The sequence below is a fragment of the Cetorhinus maximus genome, chromosome 8, assembly GCF_964194155.1.
Source record: "Cetorhinus maximus chromosome 8, sCetMax3.hap1.1, whole genome shotgun sequence".
Lineage (NCBI taxonomy): Eukaryota > Metazoa > Chordata > Chondrichthyes > Lamniformes > Cetorhinidae > Cetorhinus > Cetorhinus maximus.
Window position 1 is genome coordinate 115,622,267 of NC_135886.1, and position 11,934 is coordinate 115,634,200.

The following is an 11,934-nucleotide window of genomic DNA, read 5'->3' on the forward strand; positions in this document are numbered from 1 at the left end:
GCTTGATTACCATCCTGTAATTTCTGTTGGAAAGCACCCCTGTTGGATGTAGGATGAAAACATGATTGGGCTCAATTATAATACCCTACAGATAAGAATAGCTGTTCAGCAACCACTTTCGAGCCCACAGATGAATAGCAACTTGTTCAGTGTCCCAGAGAGTAACCAGCCAGTCAAGAGAGGGAGGGAGGGAAGAACTTGGCCGACATACATAAAATTAGCACAGCTATTTGTAGTTTACATTCTTTTAAAGGTTTAAGACTTATAATTCTTCATATGAGGTCAGTCAATAATGAAATTTACTTTTTAATGTTAATGACTTTTAAAAATACCATATGAAAAAATGACACTTTAACAGTTCTACATGACAGCCAAAAAAACTCTTTTTGCAATAAAAAGGTTAAGTTGGTGTTGCTTATGGTTTCTAGGTGCCAGAATATTCATGCATTTAACGGTTATGAATGGTTGCTTCCTTGCAGTTGAACCAGACAGTATAGACAGACTCCTTACCTGTTTGAGAAGGCTACATTATAAATTATTGACAAGGAAAGCATATGACAAGGCAGGGGTCAGCATTGTTGTAGAATGAATCAGAGTTCATGATTAATAGCCTAGCGTTCTTATACAGAATGCATTTTGGAAGGAAGAATAAGAAATATATGCTAAATGGTAAGACTTCAAAATGAGGAGAAAAGCAAAGAGATTTGAGGATTACAGATGAACAAATCTTTAAGTGGAAGGACACGTTGATAAAGCTATTAAACGTATGGAATCATCAGTTTTATAGACAAGAACGTAAGAATACAAAGCAGAAATAATTCTAAACCTATAGAAATCATTAGTTATGTCACATTTAGAGTGTTGTGTTTAACTTTGAATGCCAACTTTAGAAAGAATGCGAAGACTACCGACAAGTAGAGATTGCAGAAGATATTTGCTAAGATGATAACAGGGGTTAATGGCTTTACTTGTGAGGAAAGACTCGAAAAGCTTGGGCTGAATTTTGCACATTACAAATAAGAGGAAACCTGATAGAGATGTTCAAAATTATGAGGGTTTTAGATTGTATAAACAGAGAATATCTATTTTCACGAGTCAGTGAGTCAGTAACAGAGGGTTTAAAGGTAAGATGATTAAAGGGATTTTTTTTTTAAACAGAGGGTAGTCAGGATGTGTCGTGCCCCTTCTGAAACAGTGAAAGCAGAAACCATATGCCTTGCAAAAGGAAAATGGAGAAATGTTTAGAAAAAAATTAAAAGAGGATGGAAAAGGACAGGGGCATGGAATGAAGTGGACAGCTGTTTCATAGAACCAGCGAAGTTATGACGCGCCAAAAAGCATCCAACTGTGCTGTAAAATCTTATGATAAAAGTAAGAAAAAATGTGATGAAAATACATGTAAACATTTAAACTCTAATGGAAGCGCTTCTAAAGAGGGGACTTCAAATTTGCTTTAAAACAATAAAACTAACACCAGGTGTTCATTGCTTCAGCAATTCTGTTGCGGTTGAAGTGATCCTAATAGAGTTTTCTGCTTCATTGCAGCTTCAGCAACTTAACGTTTTGTGTAACTTGAACTCTTGGGTACGTGTATGTTTATCAAAGCTGTTCAAAGTCCCAAGTGACATTTCAGCATGTTTTGACATGCAGACACATACACAGTACACAGTCACTGATTGTCAAAAACTGACTGGCAACATGAAGTTACTCAATTCAGAAGAAATCACTGATATCGGAGCAAGATTAACAGAGTAAAAATAAACTTCAACTCATTGTCTTCACTATCATGAGAACAGAGTGGTGCCTCCAAAGACAAGAGATAAATTCATCAGATTCAAGCTTGCGCCAAGAGATGTTCAGTATAATTCAGCTGCATCTTGTCACCGGTCACAGAGTGATACAAAGTAAAATTTATAATTAATATTCATTTGGGGCTGGGGTTATAATTGAACAAAATGAAATCAAACAGCAAAAATTCTGACAGTGCCCTCAATAACACTCAATTCAAATATTCAAAATCTTTCATTGCACCTTAATTGTATTGCCCTGGTTTCACTTCAAACGTGCAGACCTCATGGTATTGTTCATGATAGGCTGAGGATATGCATTTTTACAATAAAAGGGCATTATCAGAGATATGCGGTGTAAAGGGACATAGAAAACTCTTTAGAAACATGTTATAAGATATTACATAACACATTTTAAAACATCTATTTTGCACTGTCTTTATGTTGGGGGGCTGGTTAGCTCAGCTGGCTATCTGGTTAGAATGTGATGCGGATTAACGCCAACTGTTTTTTTTTGTAAAAATATACTTTATTCATAAAATATCTTCAATCACATTCAAAACCATTTCAAAAACAACATTACAAGGGTACAATCCAGGTTAAACTTTTACAAAATGTATCACCAGGTGCATCAGTACAAACAATATTACAATCATTTACAGCCTTTCATTTTGATCTGTACAGCCCGAGGGGCTCTTAAACAGTTCCCAGTCTCTCGGTGCGCTGTGGTAGAAAGGTCTTAGACAGCGACCCTTCCCCATTGCGCCCTTGCAGCAGCTGCCCCAAGCTTTAGTGCGTCCCTCAGCACGTAGTCCTGGACTTTGGATTGTGCCAGTCCGCAACAATCGGTCGGGGACAACTCTTTGCGCTGGAAGACCAACAAGTTTCGGGCAGACCAAAGCGCGTCTTTCACCGAGTTGATGATCCTCCAGCTGCAGTTGATGTTTGTCTCGGTGTGTGTCCCTGGGAACAGCCCGTAGAGCACAGAGTCCTGTGTCACAGAACTGCTCGGGATGAACCTCGACAGCAACCACTGCATCTCTCTCCAGACTTTCTTTGCAAAGGCACAATCCACAAGGAGGTGAACAACGGTCTCTTCCCCACCACAGCCACCTCGAGGGCAACGTGCAGAGGGGGTGAGCCTCCTGGCGTGTAGGAAGGATCTGACGGGGAGGGCCTTTCTCACCACCAGCCAAGCTACGTCTTGGTGCTTGTTGGAAAGTTCTGGCGATGAGGCATTCTGCCAAATGACTTTGACAGTCTGCTCGGGGAACCATCCCACAGGGTCCACCCTCTCCTTTTCCCTCAGGGCCTCTAGGACGTTACGTGCTGACCACTGCCTGATGGACTTGTGGTCAAAGGTGTTTTTCCGCATAAATTTTTCCACCAGGGACAGGTGGTACGGCACGGTCCAACTACTTGGAGCGTTCCGCGGCAGCGTGGCCAGACCCATCCTTCGCAACACCGGGGACAGGTAGAACCTCAGCACGTAGTGACACTTGGTGTTTGCGTACTGAGGGTCTACGCACCGCTTGATGCAGCCACACACAAAGGTGGCCATCAGTATGAGGGCGACGTTGGGCACGTTTTTTCCCCCTTTATCTAGAGGCTTGTACATCGCGTCCCTGCGGACACGATCCATTTTCGACCTCCAGATAAAGCGGAAGATGGCTCGAGTGATCGCCATCGCGCAGGAGTCTGGAATGGGCCAGACCTGCGCCACGTACAGCAACAGCGAGAGTACCTCACACCTGATGACCAGGTTCTTACCCACAATGGAGAGGGAGCGTCGCTCCCACATGCCCAGTTTCCTTTTCACCATAGCCACTCGCTCCTTCCAGTTTCTAACGCATGCCCCGGTCCCTCCGAACCATATCCCCAGCACCTTCAGGCCGTCAGCCCTGACAGTGAAGGGGACAAAGGATCAGTCAGCCCAGTTCCCAAAGAACATGGCCTCGCTCTTCCCACGATTTACCTTGGCTCCCGAGGCCAGTTCGAACTGGTCGCAGATGTGCATCAGTCTGCGCACCGACAGCGGATCCGAGCAGAAGACGGCGACGTCGTCCATGTACAGGGAGGCTTTTACCTGAGTGCCTCCACTGCCTGGGATCGTCACTCCTCTTATGCCCGGATCCTTCCTGATGGACTCGGCAAAGGGTTCTATGCAGCACACGAAAAGGACAGGCAAGAGAGGACAGCCCTGCCTGACTCCAGATTTAATCGGAAAGCTATCTGTTTCCCACCCATTGATTGAGACTGCGCTACTGATGTTAGTGTAGAGCAGTTGGATCCAATTTCGAATTCCCTCCCCAAACCCCGCTTTCAATCCCCATAACAACTATGGTAATTCATGGAGGCTCTGCTTCCTCATTTTGCCCCATGCTGCGGAGTGGCGCACCTCAAGCTACAAGTAGCCAAAATACCTCTCAAATGGAGAGAGATGTCTATGGTCCCTTGGGACTATGGCTAGATACATGTTGGTGCATGCCTCTTTTATTTTTCCTATACTTGCCGTTCTCTTCTTTTTTCCTATTGTTTTCCTTGTGTATGGCATGTTTTCCTTTGCATTTTATCCAAGCCTGTGTATTTTCCAATTGGCTTGCTAATGGTGTCCCTTGTTCCCTGGTCAGCATCTTTCTGTTGGAAATTCTTGCGTTTTGAGTTGGACCAATTTGATTTCAGTTGATTTGCCATGTTGGAGTCATACACTATTCCGATTATTCTCTTCTTCCTTTCTCCATCCTTTCCTTGTCTTTCTCTATGCCAACCTTTGCCTGCTGTTTGATGTTGATGCTGACTTGTTCCCATCCACGTTCCCTCAGGGTTTCATCTCATATCCTCACTTGTTTGCTTCCCCAAACCTCTTGCATTTCACTGTTCCTTTGTGTTCTTACTCTGTACTTTTAATTTCATTATTTTCATTCCTGCTTCCTCATAATATTTATGTGGCTGTGTAAGCGATGCACTATTTGTTCCTCATTTACAGAAATTAGTTGATTGATGTATAGATGAAGAACATTAATTGCCTGATTTTCAAGTTTAAAAAAGAAGTTTCAATGCAACACAGGTATGGGCAAACCTATTCATTTACTGCCCATAAATATTTGGCCTGGTTCTCATTCTAAAGATTTTTGTGGGATTCCAAACTTATTAATCTACGTAGAAATCTAAAGTGCTTACAAATCCCTTCCTGGCAGGTCATGGTCTTAAGATTTTCTTAAATGGTTGAAGTACAAAGTAGATTGACGCACAGCCAGGGACAATTCTGTTTTAAAACAGTATCTTTCATGAATGACTTCTGCGTTCTTTTGGATCAGGCATTCAGGTTATAAAATACCCAATGGCACTTTCAGAGCTAAGAGCTTCCTCAAACATACTGAACTCTACCAGCACCAAGAATAATCATCCAGTCATTTGCTGTTTGTAGGTTATTGCTGTGAACATTACTGTAGGTTGTTGCTGTGAACATTTCTGCCATTTTCATCAAAATTACTATTTTTATATCAAATGTAGTTATTTATTGATTCTAAAACACTTTTGGTGGAGTAAGAATAAGTTGGTAATCCTGGGATCTGGATTGCACAAAGAATAAAACCAGACAGGCCACCCAGCATTGGTTTAGGCACGAGTATGAGAAAGGCACACCCTCCAAAGTCCTCTCACGAACATCTAGGCACCTGTGCCAAAATTGGGAGTTACCCCACAGACTAGTCAAGCAACTGCCTGACATTGTCATACTCACAAAATCATACCTTACAGCCAATGTCTGTTCTAGACTCTTCCATCATCACCTCTGACAATGTCCTGTGCCACCAGTGGAACAGATGCACCAGAAAGTGGGGTGGGGGGGGGGGGGGGGGGGGCGCGGGTGGGTGGTGCACAGTGATAAACAGTCAGGAGGGAGTAGCTCTGGGAGTCCTCAATATTGGCTCGAGATCCCATGCAGTCTCAAGACATCATGCCAAACATGGGCAAGAAAACGTGCTGCTGATTTAACACTTACAGCCCTCCCTCAGCTGATAAACATAAGAAATAGGAGCAGTAGACCATTCAACCCCTTGAGCCTGCACCGCCATTCATTAAGATCATGGCTGATTTGTTTTTGTTTTGAATTCCACATACCCGTCTACCTCCAATAACCTTTGATTCCCTTGCCTAAAAAGAATCTATCGACCTCCATCTTAAAAATATTCAATGATCCCACATCCACCGCCTTCGGAGGCAGAGTGTTCGAAAGTTGCACAAACCTCAAAAAAGTTTCTAATTTCTGTCCTATAAAGATGACCCCTAATTTTAAAAAAGTGCTCCATAGTTTTGGACTCACCCACAACAGGAACCATCCTTTCAACGTCCAACTTGTCAAGGTCGTTCAGGATCTTGTATACTTCAATCAAATCACCCCTCACTCTTCTAACTCCAGTGGAAACAAGGCCAGTCTGTTCAACCTTTCCTCATAAGACAACCTGCTCATTCCAGGTATCAATCTAGCAAACCTCCTCTAAACCACCTCCAATGCATTTACATCCTTCCTTAAATAAGAAGTCCAAAACTGCACACACTATTTGAGATGTGGTCTCACCAATACTCTGTATAACTGAAACATAACATCCTTATTCTCATGTTCAATTCCTCTTGTAATAAAGGATAGCATTCCAATAGCCTTAATTACTTGCTGTACCTGCCTCCTAACTTTTTGTGACTCATGCACTTGAACATCTGGATTCCTCTGCACCTCGGAATTCTGGAGGTGTTCTCCATTTAAGTAATGCTCTGCTCTTTCATTCTTCCTGCCAAAGTGAACAACTTTACATTTTCCCACATTATACTCCATCTGCCAGATTTTTGCCCACTCACCCAACCTATGTATCCATCTGCAACCTCATGTCCTCTTCACAACATACTTTCCTACCTATCTTTGTCTCATCTACAAATTTAGCTATCATGCCTTCACTCCCCTTCTACCTCATCTCTACTATCTGGTCCAATCCCCATATTCCTTGATTCTCTGAGATCACAAATTGATCTCATTCTTGAATATATTGAATGATGGAACATCCACAACCCTCTGGGGGTAGACAATTCCAAAGATTCACAACCCTCTGGCAGAAAGTATTTCTCCTCATTTCAGTGCTAAATGATTGACCCCTTATCCTGTATTCTAGATGCCCCTATCATGGAAAATGATTTCTCACTGTCTATCCTGTCAAGCCCCTTCATAATTTTTTTTTTATTCGTTCACGGGATGTGGGCTTTGCTGGCTGGGCCAGCATTTATTGCCCACCTCTAGTTGCCCTTGAGAAGGTGGCAGTGGGCTGCCTTCTTGAACCACTGCAGTCCATGTGGTGTAGGTACACCGACAGTGCTGTTAGGAAGGGATTTTGACCCGGAGACAGTAAAGGGCTGGCGATATATTTCCAAGTCAGGATGGTGAGTGACTTGGAGGGGAACTTCCAGGTGGTAATGCTTCCATCTATCTGCTGCCCTTCTCTTTTTAGATGGTAGTAGTCATAGGTTTGGAAGGTGCTGTTGAAGGAGGCTTGGTGAATTCCTGCAGTGCACCTTGTAGATGGTACACATTACTGCTACTATGTGTTGACAGTGGAGGGAGAGAATATTTGTGGATGTGGTGCCAATCAAGCAGGCTGCTTTGTCCTGGATGGTGTCAAGCTTCTTCAGTGTTGTGAGAGCTGCACTCATCCAGGCAAGTGGGGAGAATTCCATCACACTCCTGCTCTGTGCCTTACAGTTGGTGGATAGGCTTTGGGAAATCAGGAGTTAAGTTACACGTCGCACCATTCCAAGCCTCTGACCTGTTTTTGTAGCCACCATATTTATATGGATAGTCCAGTTCAGTTTCTGGTCAATGGTAACCCGCAGGGTGTTGATAGTGAGGAATTCAGTGGTGGTAATGCCATTGAAGATCAAGGGGTTAGATTCTCTCTTATTGGAGATGGTGATTGCCTGGCACTCATGTGGCACAAATGTTACTTGCCACTTGGCAGCCCAAGCCTGGATATTGTCCAGGTTCTGCTGCATTTGGACATGGACTGCTTCAGTATCTGAAAAGCCATGAATGGTGCTGAACATTGTGCAATCATCAGTGAACATCCGCACTTCTGACTTTATAATGGAAGGAATGTCATGGATGAAACAGGTGAAGATGGTTGGGCTGAGGATAACGTATATATATATCAATGAGATCTTTGTTATTCTAAATCCAGATATTAACATTACAATTTACTCAGCCTCTCATCATGGGTTCGTGGGATGAGAGTGTTGTCTTATCTAGCAAACTCTCGCTCAGGTACTGACAAGGCAAGTATGTATTCATTTAGATGTGGAGACTAAAACTGCACAGTACTCCAGGTATGACCGCAGTGAAGCCATCCACAATTGTAACAAGGCCTTCTTATTCTTCTACTACAATCCCCCTGCCTTCCCAATTGCTTGCTGCACCTGCATATGAAGAAATGTGTTCCTTGCATGTGGACACCCAAACCTCTCTGAACATTAACATGTAACAGTATTACACATTTTTTAAAAAATGGCTATTCTTACTATCAAGACTATTATTACTAGACTCTGTTCACTATATTGTATACTACCTTATTACCCAGTTAACCTGTCTATATTTCTTGACAGTCTTTGTGTCCTCCTCATAGCTTACATTCCCACCTAACTTGGTACTGTCAGTAAACTTAGATACAATATTCTTGGTCTCTTCACCTAAATCATTTACATAGATTCTAAATAGCTATTACTCCAGCACTGATCCTGTGGCAATCCACTAGTTACAGCCTGGCAACTTAAATATGCCCAATTTTTTTCCTATTCTCTGCTTAATGTGTCACCAATCCTCCATCCATGAAAATCTATCAACCCGAACTCCAAGAGCACTTATCTTGCATATGACCCTTTTGTATAGCACCTTATTGAATGCCTTTTGGAAATCCAAGTATACTACATCTACTGGTTCCCTTTTGTTTACCCTAGTTACTTTCTCAAAAAAATTTGTCAGACACCATTTCATTTTGTTAAACGTGTTGCTAGGATTTTCCAAGTGCATTATTAAGACTTGCGCAATTATAACTTCGAGCATTTTCCTAAAAACTTATGTCAAATTAACTGGCTTCTAGCTCCTGGTTTTCTCTCTCCCTTCGTTTTGAAATAGTGGAGTTAAATTTGCTAATTTCCAATCCACTAGCACCAGTCTAGAATCTGATTATTTTGAAAGAACAAAACCAGCGTAGTCCCTAACTCTGCAGTGACTTCTTTTCGATCCCTTGGATGTAAGGCATCGGATCCTGGACATTTGCCAGCATTTGGTCCCTTAAGTTTATACAATACTCTCTGCACTGAAATGGATTACCTTCAGTTCCTTACTTATTAGCTCCTTGGTCACCCTGTATTTCTAGGATATAATTTGTCTTCCACAACGAATGTAGAAAATATTTTCCCAAAGTCTCTGCCACTTCATTATAATTTCTCTTCTCTCTGCTTCTCAGGGACCGACCTATAATCTAGCTTCTCTCCTTTTTATATACACTTGTAAAAGCTCTTACAATCTGATTTTATATTCCTGGCTAGTTTACTTACATTTCTTCCCTTGTCAACTTTTTGATGGCCCTTTGCTGGTTTTTGAAACACTCCCAATCTTCAGGCTTAGCAAGAACATAAGAAATAAGAGTACACCATCTGACCAGGTGCACCTGCTCTGCCATTCATTAAGATCATGGCCAATCTGATTGTGACCTCAATATAGAAGGAGAATAAAACTTTATCTCTATCTTCAGTGGAAGACCCCTTATTCTGAAACAGTGTCCCTAATTCGAGATTTCCTCATGAAGGAAACATCCTCTCAGCATGTAACCTGTCAAGCCCGTTCAGAATTTTTTGACTTTCGATAGGGTCATCTCTCATTCTTCTGAACTCCAATGATTATAGACTGAAATAAAAGCAAAAAACTGCGTGGCAGCATCTGTGGAGAGGAACAGTTAACGTTTCGAGTCCGTATGACTCTTCAACAGAACTAAATTTCACCTCTTTTCTATTTTTACTTAGTTCTGTTGAAGAGTCATATGGACTCGAAACGTTAACTGTGTTCCTCTCTGCAGATGCTGCCAGACCTGCTGAGTTTTTCCAGGTATTTTTATTATAGACTGAACCTGCTCAACCTTTCCTCAAAAGACAACCCCATCGTCCCAAGAATTAACCCAGTGAACCTGCTCTGAACTGCCCCAATAAAAGTATATCCTTCCCTAACTACTAAAACCAAAAGCATAGGTGGTACTCCAGCTGCGGTCTCACCGTGCCCTGTACATTTCTAACATGATTCCTCATACTAAATTTTTGAGATTCATTTATAGCAGACCCATATTCCTCTAATGCAGCATTTTTAGTCTTTCTCCATTCAAGCAATATTCCTCTTTTCTATTCTTCATACCAAAGTGGACAACCTCACATTTCCCCACACCCTCTATCTGCAAAATTTTGCAAACTTACTTAACTGTATCTCTTTGCAAGCTCTTTGTCTCTCCTCACAATGCTTTCCTACCTATCTTTGTATTGTCAGCACATTTGGCCACCATACCCTCTGTCCCTTCATCCAAGTCATTGACTTAAATTGTAACTAACAGACTACAAAACTAATTCTGGCACTCCACTAGTTCTAGTTTGCCAAACTGAAAATGACCCTATTTATGCTTGGTTTCCTGTTGGTTTGCCAATCTTCAATCCATGGTCGTATATTACCCCAATAACATAAGCTTTTATGTTGTGTAGTAAACTTTTGTGGCACCTCATAATTTGGAAATTAAATACATTACATCCACTCCTTCCCCCTTATTGACCCTACATGTTATACCTTCCAAGTTGTCAAAGCATGTTGACGCTCCTAGGTTTTATGATGATTTTCTAGGTCCTGCTACTACTTCCTTAATAATGGATTCTAGCATTATTTCTAATCAAAGATGTTAGGCTAACTGGCTTATTTCCTATTGCTCATCTCCCTCCTTTCTTGGATAGTGGAATTACACTTATAGTTTTCCAATCTGCTGGGACCTTTCCAGAACCCAGGCAATTTTGGAAGATTACAACCAATGCATCCACTCTCTGCAGCTACTTCTTTTAAGACTCAAGAATGCGTGCCATCAGGTAAAGGGGACTTGGCAGCCTTTAGTTATAATAGTTTTAGTAAAGTTAGCCAGTCTTATTGCAAAGCATGTTCATGGGAAAGCTTTAGAAGCATCCATGTTACCTTCAGATATACAATCTGGTGATAATGAAAACTGCTCTATCAGTGCATAGGAGTCAGGGCCAGAAACTGACAGGCAAAAGTTTAGAAATTTAAAGAATAGACAGAACCAGACTAATACCGATACCATGGAACTGAGGAAGGATTAGTGTTCTTGAACATAAAGTAATGCTGAAGCACTCACTCAAAAATAATTGGAAATGGTTTGTGCTGAGTGGGAAGATGAGAAACAAAAAGTAAAATGACAAAAACGATATCCTGACTGATCAATGTGATCTTAACTAAGTTCTTAAAGTTGCTAAATAGCTGGTGTAAAACCTGCATCACCAGGATAACTGAAAATTTAAATCAAGGCAACAAACTTAAAGTTGAAAATAATCCTGCATTTAAACAAGAGGATGACAATTCAGCTGTACGGCTAGTCAAGGCTCTTTACAGATTTGGACCTTAAAAGACCTGCAGCCAAGAGGAGTTCAGGAGTTTGTGTCTTTGAACTTCCTGTTCAGGTTGTGTTAAAAGGTCAGCACCCTCATGACTTTGCAGTGTATGGTGTTAACGAAGAGTAAAGGAACTGTTGAACTCCAGAAGGAGTGTCAAGAATCAATGTTTTTCTTGAAAAAGTTGACCAGGCCAAATCAAGTGTACAATTTTCTAATTCCGTACACAGAAATGCTGTAAAACCTACTAAAAGAGAAAGGAGTTTTGCCACGATGAATGAGGGAAAGTGAAGCCGCAACAAGTAAAATGAACTCTGTTCAGAATAAAATTGGAAGCCAAGAACTCATGAATTGAACGAAGTCCTAAATGTTACAGGAGATTTGTAACATTATTAGGCTTAATCCATCACACCCAAACACAAACCATTTAATGGTGTCTTCAGCTGCTTCATCAATG